Here is an 11,062-nt window from a genome sequence, read left to right on the forward strand (position 1 = left end):
GTGTGTGTGTGTGTGTGTGTGTGTGTGTGTGTGTGTGTGTGTGTGTGTGTGTGTGTGGAGTTGAGGGAACGAGAGGGGAGGGGGACCCAGGCATGCCCTTTCTCATACAGAAAGCTATTTACAGGGAAATGCATAGGATTAAGATAGCGGGCCTCATCAATAGGGAGAGCCTGGTCGCCCGCCGCTTTAACAGAGGGGAATTTCAATATTTACCCAGAACATCATTTAAGTTAGTCGAGGCAGTGCAAACATCATGCAGACACTAATGGTTGTTGGTGGAGAGGCGAGGCTGGTTTAAAACTAAGTTTGAGCAATTGTTTTGTATAATGAGTTGGTTAAGTAGCCCAATAGGTGTTCATTTTGACCCACTGCATATTTTCATTTAAGATAACTTTTAAAATCAGAACAAGAACAACATTAACAATTACAGCAACATTGGCAACTTTATGCATTCATAATAATATCAATTGAATCGCACATTGTTGCTGTACATAAATAACTCGTCTAAGAATTCGTCTGAAGAAATTTGTGAATTATTAAGGTCAATTCAACAATTATTCAAAGAAAAGTAGCCTGTTGTTCAAGATGAATGTGTAAATAGTCTGATTTATGGCAAGAAGCTACCAATATTTATGTTTTTACGCAAAATAAAGGACCATCATCATATTTGTGTGAGTTTGTATGAGTTTTATTATTATTATTATTATTATTATTATTATTATTATTATTATTATTATTATATCCTCATCCTCACAATTTTTCAACATCACCACCACTATCATCATCATTATCATCCTCACCACCACCATCATCCTTATCATGCTCATCAGTAAACTGTTTTAACCAAAGCATATTACAGTGATAAAAGCAGGTCCATAGCATACTGTCATGTTATTACCTAACCTAAAATTGAGCCAACAAAAACAACATGATAGCCAGAGTGAAGTTGTAGCTCGTGCATGCATGATTATCCATCCATCTCCATCTGTAGATTGTAGAATGTGAAATGTTTTCCGTGGTGCTGGTTAGTATTAACTGGTGACTCTACATGATAATAAAGCAGTAATTTCTGTAGTCGGGGGGAGGCCGTTCAGCTTGTTGGGAGAGAAAGGGAGAGCCCGGGCCACAGAGGGGACCCCCGCCGCTCTTGGCAGGCGACAGTGGCACTAAAGCTTGGCCCCGCTCACGGTCTTAATCCCAAAGCTATTGGGGCTTGCTATTTATTTTTCTCACCGAGTCTTGTTTTCTTGACTCTCCGTTTAAAAACTCCTTAACATTTCGTTCGAATGTTACCAACCTATAGGCCTACTCTCCAGTGCCCTGTCAACAACAAACAAATAAGGTACAAATTGTAGACGTCACAGGCACCTCAATTCACACTTCTGAAAGGGTTACATTTCTCGTTCAACCTGCCAACTGTTGAGGAGTCAACATGGGTTTGTATCTACATCATATTTTCCTTTATGCCTTTGATGATAGCCTATTAATCCAACCAGGTATTCACGTATATGATAAGGTGTGTGAAGACAGTCGTATGCAATAGGCCTATCCAAATATTAATACAAACGGTGATTTCAGATAATATAATTTATTTTGGGGACAAACAAAGCGTTATCACCCTGTACGTGGGAAAAAGAACATATTGGGTAAAGAGAACTCTTGCCACAGCTTCTCTTTCGCCTCTTGTTTGCGTCACACAGGTCATTGTAAGGGACACATTTTATTGTGTAGAGAGCTGTGTTCTCTTCTTTATCCCACCACGTACCGTTCTGTCGCTCTCCATCTCTCTCCCCTGCAAGCCAAACAGTCCCGCGCCATACTTAGCCGAGCCATCGCGCTAGGTTTAGGAACTCCTGGAGAGAGAGGAAGTGTCCAAGGTGCTGAAACTAGACAACCCGCCAATTTCTTGTTTAGTATTTCTAAAAGTAGTGAGCATTGATTCTGAATAGGTCTGTATAGTCACCTATATGAATCTATGAATTAGTTGTTTGTTTTCTCCATCAATCAAACGCGTTGGGACGCATGATATGATTTTATGACAATATGCAGATTATCAACAAGAGATTAGGCGTTGTAATGTATTGACAGAAGTAAACAATTTACACGGGCGTGCTCTGTTATTATGCTATTCTATTATGATTGTCCAGGTGTGGTATGATGATTCATGGGTTGTACATCTTGTGCAACAGCAGAAAACATTCTTACAATTCTGAATCGGGTGAGGCTTTCAACATTTGAATCTGTTGAGGCGTCATGCACAGCCAGGTCGTTCAAGATTGACGTCGAAGTCGGAATCTATCCATGTCCTGAGGACGTCGGGAAATGCTTTCAAAACCGGCCACTAGGGACAACAGTGAGCGCTATTACCATCATGTAGGCTTGGGTTTTGCTAGGGTGTTGTGGGGCGTAACCCCATGACTCTGGCTCAGACTATTGTGTGTTGAATCCCAGTCATGGACACTGTTTTTTTATATTTGGTTTTAACCCTATCCCAAACCTTAACCCTTAATTTAACCATTTGGAATGAGTGCCTAAACTTAACCATTAAATTCGAAATTTGATGTTTGGGAAAAATGGAATGATAGTGCAGCAGGAGCAACAAAAACACTGAAATTTGACTTTTGGAGAACGTGGATGAAGTCTAATTCTGCAGTGAGACTGTGAGAACTTGTTGGTCATGCATGCATCAACATTTCTTGAAGACACACTGATGCCCAAATGCAATATCTTTCAATGATACATTCGGTTTAAAATAAACTTTATCTTTACAAAACAATTGTTTACAACTGGGCAGGATGTCATAAGCCCCAAAAAAGCATTGGATGTGAGAGAGGAACTAGTTAACTGTCTACTCACTGGACCACACAATGGGAATAAAGCTCTAGAAACATTTTACAATGTGTCTCTAATACCAATGTCTTTCCAGTAAAGGTGGTACACATTGTTACACAGTACAACAAGCAAAATACTGCACATAAGCAAGTGTGGAAATGGAAGAACGCACACGCACGCACGCACGCACGCACGCACGCACGCACGCACGCACGCACGCACGCACACACACACACACACACACACACACACACACACACACACACACACACACACACACATACACACACACACACACACACACACCATTTTCAAGGACTTTCTTCCTCCAGCTGCAGCCTCCCATCCAGGGCGGGTTGAGCAGCCGTCCCCTTTGTCCACGGTGGCCTTGGTCATATACAACCCACAACCCAAGCTCTGCTCTGTCTGTGTGTGTCTGTGTTTGTCTGTGAGTGTCTGTCTGTGTCTGTGTGTGTGTGCGACAAAGGAGATGATTGTGGACTACAGGAAAGAAGGACCGAGCACGCCCCCATTCTCATCGACTGGGCTGTAGTGGAGCAGGTTGAGAGCTTCAAGTTCTTTGGCGTCCACATCATCAACAAATTAACATGGTCCAAGCACACCAAGACAGTCGTGAAGAGGGCACGACAAAATCTACTCCCCCCCCAGGAGACTGAAAAGATTTGGCATGGATCCTCAGATCCTCAAAAGGTTCTACAGCTGCACCATCGAGAGCATCCTGACAGGTTGCATCACTTCCTGGTATGGCAACTGCTCGGCCTCTGACTGCAAGGCACTACAGAGGGTAGTGCATACAGCCCAGTACATCACTGGGGCCAAGCTTCCTGCCATCCAGGACCTCTATACCAGGCAGTGTCAGAGGAAGGCCCTAAAAATTGTCCAAGACTCCAGACACCCTAGTCATAGACTGTTCTCTCTGCTACTGCACGGCAAGCGGTACCGGAGCGCCAAGTCTAGGTCCAAGAGGCTCCTAAACAGCTTCTACCCCCAAGCAATAAGACACCTGAACAGCTAATCAAATGGCAACCCAGACTATTTGCATTGCCCCTCCTTTTACGCTGCTGCCACTCTCTGTTATTATCTATGCATTGTCACTTTAATAACTCTACCTACATGTACATATTGTCTCAGTTACCTCGACTAACCGGTGCCCCTGCACATTGACTCTGTACCGATACCCTCTGTATATAGCCTCGCTATTGTTATTTTACTGCTGCTCGCATTTCACTGTAAGGTTGAATTGTGTTTGTATTGTACCTGTTGTATTTGGCGCATGTGACAAATACAATTTGATTCGATTTTATTTGATTTGTGTGTCTGTGTGTGCGTGTGTCAGTGTGTCTGTGTTTGTCTGTGTGTGTATGTCGGTCTTTGTGCGTGTGTGTGTCTGTGTGTCTGTCTGAGTCTGCTCTCCTCGGTTCTGTCGTGTTGTGGGAGCTGGAGGGAAAATGGCATCTCTTTCAGAAACACTCAGCTCCTCCTGACTTCTTTAACTTTCCTCTTTCAGCCCTCCTGCAGCTTAGTACAAGCATTTACAGATGGTAAACAGAGAGAGAGAGAGAAGAGAGGAGGATGAGTGTTTAAACCTTTTATATTCACTGAACAAAAACATAAAAGCAACATGCAACAATTTTAAAGATTTTATTGAGTTGCAGTTCATAAGGAAATCAGTCAATTGAAATAAATTCATTAGACCCTAATCTATGGATTTCACATGACTGGGAATACAGATACGCATCTGATGGTCACAGATAACTTTAAAAAAAGGTAGGGGTGTGGATCAGAAAACCAGTCAGTATCTGGTGTGACCTCCATTTGCCCCATTCAGCGCGACACATCTCCTTTGCATAGAGTTGATCAGGCTGTTGATTGTGGCCTGTGGAATGTTGTTCCACTCCTCTTCAATGACTGTGTGAAGTTGGTGCATATTGTCGGGAACTGGAACACACGTCGTACAAGGTGATCCAGAGCATCCCAAACATGCTCAATGGGTGACATGTCTGGTAAGTATGCAGGCCATGGAAGAACTGGGACATTTTCAGCTTCCAGGAATTGTGTACAGATCCTTGCGACATGGGACCGTGCATTATCATTCCTTAACATGAGGTGATGGCGGCGGATGAATGTCACGACAATGGGCCTCAGGATCTCGTCACGGTATCTCTGTGCATTGAAATTGACATTGATAAAATGCAATTCTTTTCATCCTCCGTAGCTTATGCCTGCCTATACCATAACCCCACCGCCAACATGGGGCACTCTGTTCACAACGTCTCCCTTCTGCCTGGTACATTTGAAACTGGGATTTATCTGTGAAAAGCACACTTCTCCAGCGTTCCAGTGGCCATCAAAGGTGAGCATTTGCCCACTGAAGTCAGTTACAACGCCGAACTGCAGTCTGGTCAAGACCCTGGTGAGGACGACGAGCACGCAGATGAGCTTCCCTGAGACGGTTTCTGACAGTTTGTGAAAAAATTCTTTGGTTGTGCAAACCCACAGTTTCATCAGCTGTCCAGGTGGCTGGTCTCATACGATCCCGCAAGTGAAGCAGCCAGATGTGGAGGTCCTGGGCTGACGTGGTTACACGTGGTCTGTGGTTGTGAGGCCGATTGGACATACTGCCAAATTCTCTAATTTGAGAGAAATTCACTTTAGATTCTCTGGCAACCACTCTGGTGGACATTCCTGCAGTCAGCATGCCAATTGCATGCTCCCTCAAATCTTGAGACATCTGTGGCATTGTGTTGTGTGACAAAACTGCACATTTTAGTGACTTTTTATTGTCCCTAGCACAAGGTGCACCTGTGTAATGATCATGCTGTCTAATCAGCTTCTTGATATACCACACCTGTCAGGTGGATGGATTCTCTTGGCAAAGGAGAAATTCTCACTAACAGGGATGTAAATAAATATGTGCACAACATTTGAGAGAAATAAGCTTTTTGTGCATTTGGAACATTTCTGGGATATTTACATGTTGCGTTTATATTTTTGTTCACTGTTGTATAAAAATAAAAGAAAGTCGCACATCTTAATAACCAACGTTTCAGCAACACAGTGTCTTCTTCAGGATTTAGGTTTTTACTAAAATAGTTCAAATAAACAAAACACACAATCTGACCATGTCCTTGCAATATGTTTGAGTCATGAGACAAGAGGAAATTGCGTCTCAAATACTTATTGATAGCTACAACTGAGGTAGAATAGTAGAATGCAGGTGTGAATAGTTGTTAAACTACTGTGGTTTAATGTCATTCACTGATCAAAACATCAAATGGAAAACACTTTTTGTTCACAGGGCCAAGCAGAGGTCAACGTAACTACATACATTTTCAATAAATATTCGTACCTTGCTGACTTGTCTATTGAGACTGTTGCAGATAAAGAACACTTTTGATTCAAAATGTAGGCAATAGTAAGAAATAGGAGGGAGGAATGGAGATGGAGGTAGAGAGAGAAAGCGGGGGAGGGAGAGATAAAGATGGAGGGAGCAAGAGAATAACACTTGGAGGTGAAGGAAGGCCTGATTCAGACGTCTCTCTGTGTCCCGGGGGTCAATACTAAGCAGAGCACCTTCACTCTTTCATTTCCCTCTCTCCATCCCTCCCCCATTCCTTCTGCTCCCTATACCTCACAGAGGGACAGCCTAGACACCTGAGGGGGAACACACCTCCCCTCCACCCCCAAAGTTCCGACACACGCTGTCACACACACCTAATACACACAGCCCCATACACGCACCCCACCATACACCCTCTCAGCATCCCTTCAGCCCCTGACCCCAGGCAGATTCCCTCTCTGGCAGGTACAGTATATGCATGCCCCCAAACCCCCCTCCCCATATACCCCACATCTCCCCTGCTCCCCTCCATCCCACCTCTCCAGCCCCCCAGGTCCCCTTTCCGTCAGGGCGGCTCCCAGGGGAGAGGTTAGTGTGATTGATGTATGATTGGTAGGCCTCCCTTAGGGCCTCCCTCTCCGTCACCTCTCCACCTCTCCCTCCACCTCTCCACGCTCTGAATTAAAAGGCTGTTTGTCACCTGCGAGTCCTCAGCTGCACAGACCAGGCCAGCAATTTCACAGCACTCAGAGAGAGAGAGAGAGAGAGGCCATTACTGGGGAGGCTGTCAGGGGAGCCATCACAGACCGAACACGCCTGGGGGGCTGTCTCTCTCTCTCTCTCTCTCTCTCTCTCTCTCTCTCTCTCTCTCTCTCTCTCTCTCTCTCTCTCTCTCTCTCTCTCTCTCTCTCTAAATTCAATTTCAATTCAATTCTCTTTCTCTATCTCTCTCTCGCTGTCTCTGTCTCTCTCTCTCTCTCTCTACCTTCCCTTTCCTTCCATTCCCTTACCTCTCGCTCTCCATTCCTTCACTATCTCTCCCTCACTGAGCCTTGTTTTGAATTGCTGAACCCACCACTGGAGCTCTGCAGGGAGGGAGAGAGAGATAAATAAAAAGAGAGAGAATGAGAGAGTAGATAGACTGTCAAGCATTATGTACACAAACATAAACATGCTATCTCTGTAGATATGGACAGCATTGTAAATACATATAAACACACCCGCCCACCATGAAAAACAAAACATGCTTTTCTTAAAATATTTACACACAAATACTGTATAGGACAACAGACTTGCCATCTTCATAAACATACACACAAATGTAGAATACAACAGGTGTAAACCTTACCGTGAAATGCTTACTTACAAGCCCTTAATAGAGATAAGAAAATATTAACTAAACAAACAAAAGTAAAAATAAATAAGTAACACAATAAAATTACATAACATTAACAAGGCTATATACAGGGGGTACCGGTACCAAGTACCCCCTGTATATAATTTGTACATGTAGGTAGGGGTACAGTGACTATTCATAGATAATAAACAGCGAGTAGCAGCAGTGTAAAAACAAAGGGGGTGTCAATGTAAATAGTCCAGATGGCCTTTTGATTAATTGTTCAGCAGTGGCTTGGGGGTAGAATCTGTTAAGGAGCCTTTTGGACCTAGACTTGGTGCTCCGGTACCGCTTGCTGTGCAGTAGCAGAGAGAACAGTCTATGACCCTCTGTAGCGCTTATGGTCAGATGCCGAGCAGTTGCCGTACCAGGCGGAGATGCAACTGGTCAGCTCTCGATGGTGCAGCTGTAGAACTTTCTGAGGATCTAGGGACCCATGCCAAATCTTTTCAGTCTCCTGAGGGGGAAAAGGGGTTGTCGTGCCCTCTTCACGACTGTCTTGGTGTGTTTGGACCATGACAGTTCGTTGGTGATTTGGACACCAAGGAACTTGAAACTCTCGACCCACACTGCCAGGTCTCTGACCTCCTCCCTATAGGCTGTCTCATCGTTGTCGGTGATCAGGCTCAACACTGTTGTGTCGTCAGCAAACTTAATGATGGTGTTGGAGTCGTGCTTGGCCACACAGTTGTGGGTGAACAGGGAGTACAGGAGGAGACTAAGCATGCACCCCTGATGGGCCCCAGTGTTGAGGATCAGCGTGACAGATGTGTTGTTGCCTACCCTTACCACCTGGGGGTCGGCACGTCAGAAAGTCCAGGATCCAGTTGCAGAGGGAGGTGTTTAGTCCCAGGGTCCTTAGCTTAGTGACGAGCTTTCTGGGCACTATGGTGTTGAATGCTGAGCTGTAGTCAATGAACAGCGTTCTCACATAGGTGTTCCTTTTGTCCAGGTGGGAAAGGGCAGTGTGGAGTGAGATTGAGATTGCGTCATCTGTGGATCTGTTGGGGCGGTATGTGAGTTGGAGTAGGTCTAGGGTTTCCGGGATGATGGTGTTAATGTGAGCCATGACCAGCCTTTCAAAGCACTTCATGGCTACCGATGTGAGTGCTACGGGGCGGTAGTCATTTAGGCAGGTTACCTTCTCGTTCTTGGGCACAGGGACTATGGTGGTCTGCTTGGAACTTGTAGGTATTACAGACTCGGTCAGGGAGAGGTTGAAACACTTGCTAGTTGGTCCGCGCATGCTCTGACTACACGTCCTGGTAATCCATCAGCCCCCGTTGCCTTGTGAATGTTGACCTGTTTAAAGGTTTGCTCACATCTGCTACGCAGAGTGTGATCACACAGTCGTCCGAAACAGCTGGTGCTCTCATGCATGCTTCAGTATTGCTTGCCTCTGTCACGCCTGCTCCCGCTCCCCCTCTTTGGCGCTCGAGGGTGCCAGGATACCCTTCATTACACACACCTGTCACCATCATTATGCGCATCAGCGCTCATTGGACTTACCTGGACTCCTTCACGTTTTGATTGCCTTCCCTATGTCTGTCTGTTTCCTCTGTTTCATCCCCGTGTCAGCATTATAGTCATTTCCGTTTCCCCTGTCCAGACGCTGTCCGTATTCTGTTCCTGTCCGTGGTTATTAAATGTTCACTCCCTGTACCTGCTTCTCGTCACCTGCGTTGATCCTTACAGCCTCGAAACGAGCATAAAATGCATTCAGCTCATCTGGTAGGCTCGCGTCACTGGGCAGCTCGTGGCTGTGTTTCCCTTTGTAGTCCGTAATAGTTTTCAAGCTCTGCCACATCCGACAAGCGTCAGAGCCGGTGTGGTAGGATTCAAGCTTAGTCCTGAATTGACGCTTTGCATGTTTGATGGTTCGTCTGAAGGCATAGCGGGATTTCCTATAATTGTCCGGATTAGTGTCCCGCTCCTTGAAAGCGGCAGCTCTAGCCTTTAGCTTGGTGTGGATGTTACCTGTAATCCAAGACTTCTTGTTGAGATTTGTACGTACACTCACTGTGGCGATGATGTCGTCGATTAACTTATTGATGAAGTTTGTGACTGAGGTGGTATACTCCTCAATGCCATTGGATGAATCACAGAACATATTCAGTCTGTGAGTAGAATTCTGATCATTTTCATATTGAGCGAGTCACTAGTACCTCTTGCTTTAGTTTTTGCTTGTAAGCAGGAATCAGGAGGATAGAATTATGGTCAGATTCTCCAAATGGAGGGTGAGGGAGAGCTTTGTATGCGTCTCTGTGTGTGGAGTAAAGGTAGTGTTGAGTTTTTTGTCTCTGGTTGCAAATGTGACATGCTGGTAGAAATGTGGTAAAACAGATTTAAGTTTGCCTGCATTCAATTCCCATTAGGAGCGCCACTTCTGGATGAGCATTTTCTTGTTTGCTTATGGCCTTATACAGCTCGTTGAGTGCGGTCTTAGTGCCAGCACCGGTCTGTGGTGGTAAATAGACGGCTACGAATAATATAGATGAGAACTCTCTTGGTAGATGGTGTGGTCTACAGCTTATCATGAGGTACTCTACCTCAGGTGAGCAATACCTCGAGAATTCTTTAATATATCCTCACAAGGCACCCCGACCTTCTCCATCTGTATCTCTGCATTTTCTTCATGTGAATTAATGGGCATTTGGGCCTGGAAAGCAGTATATCCTTCGCGTCGGACTCATTAACTTCTTATGGCTGCAGTCCCGTTAACGGGATCGATATGACAACAGCCAGTCGAAGTGCAGGGCGCCAAATTCAAAAAACAGAAATCTCATAATTAAAATTCCTCAGACATTCATGTGTCTTATATCATTTTAAAGGTAATCTTGTTGTTAATCCCACCAAAGTGTCCGATTTCAAATAGGCTTTTCAGCGAAAGCATTACAAACGATTATGTTAGGTCACCACAAAACCACAATAACCACAGCCATTTTTCCAGCTAAAGATAGCTTCACAAAAACCAGAATAGAGATAAAATTAATCACTAACCTTCGATTATTTTCATCAGATGACACTCATAGGAATTCATGTTACACAATACATGCATGTTTTGTTTGATTAAATTCATATTTATATCAAAAAATCTGAGTTTACATTGAGGCGTTAGATTCACTAGTTGCAAAAACATCAAGTGACTTTGCATAGCCACATTGTTTCAACAGAAATACTCAACATAAATATAAATGATAATACAAGTAATACACATAGAATTATAGATATACCTCTCCTTAATGCAACCGCTGTGTCAGATTTAAAAAAAACTTTACGGAAATATAAACCATGCAATAATCTGAGAAGGAGCTCAGATGATTAGCCAAATTAGCCACCATGTTGGACTCAACAGAAACCAGAAAATACATGATAAATGTTTCCTTACCTTTGATGAATTCATCAGAATGCAGTCCTAGGAATCCCAGGTCCACAATAAATGCTTGATTTGTTCGTTCATGTCCGTTATTTAT

Source organism: Salvelinus namaycush, chromosome 3 (genome assembly GCF_016432855.1).
Source record: "Salvelinus namaycush isolate Seneca chromosome 3, SaNama_1.0, whole genome shotgun sequence".
NCBI lineage: Eukaryota > Metazoa > Chordata > Actinopteri > Salmoniformes > Salmonidae > Salvelinus > Salvelinus namaycush.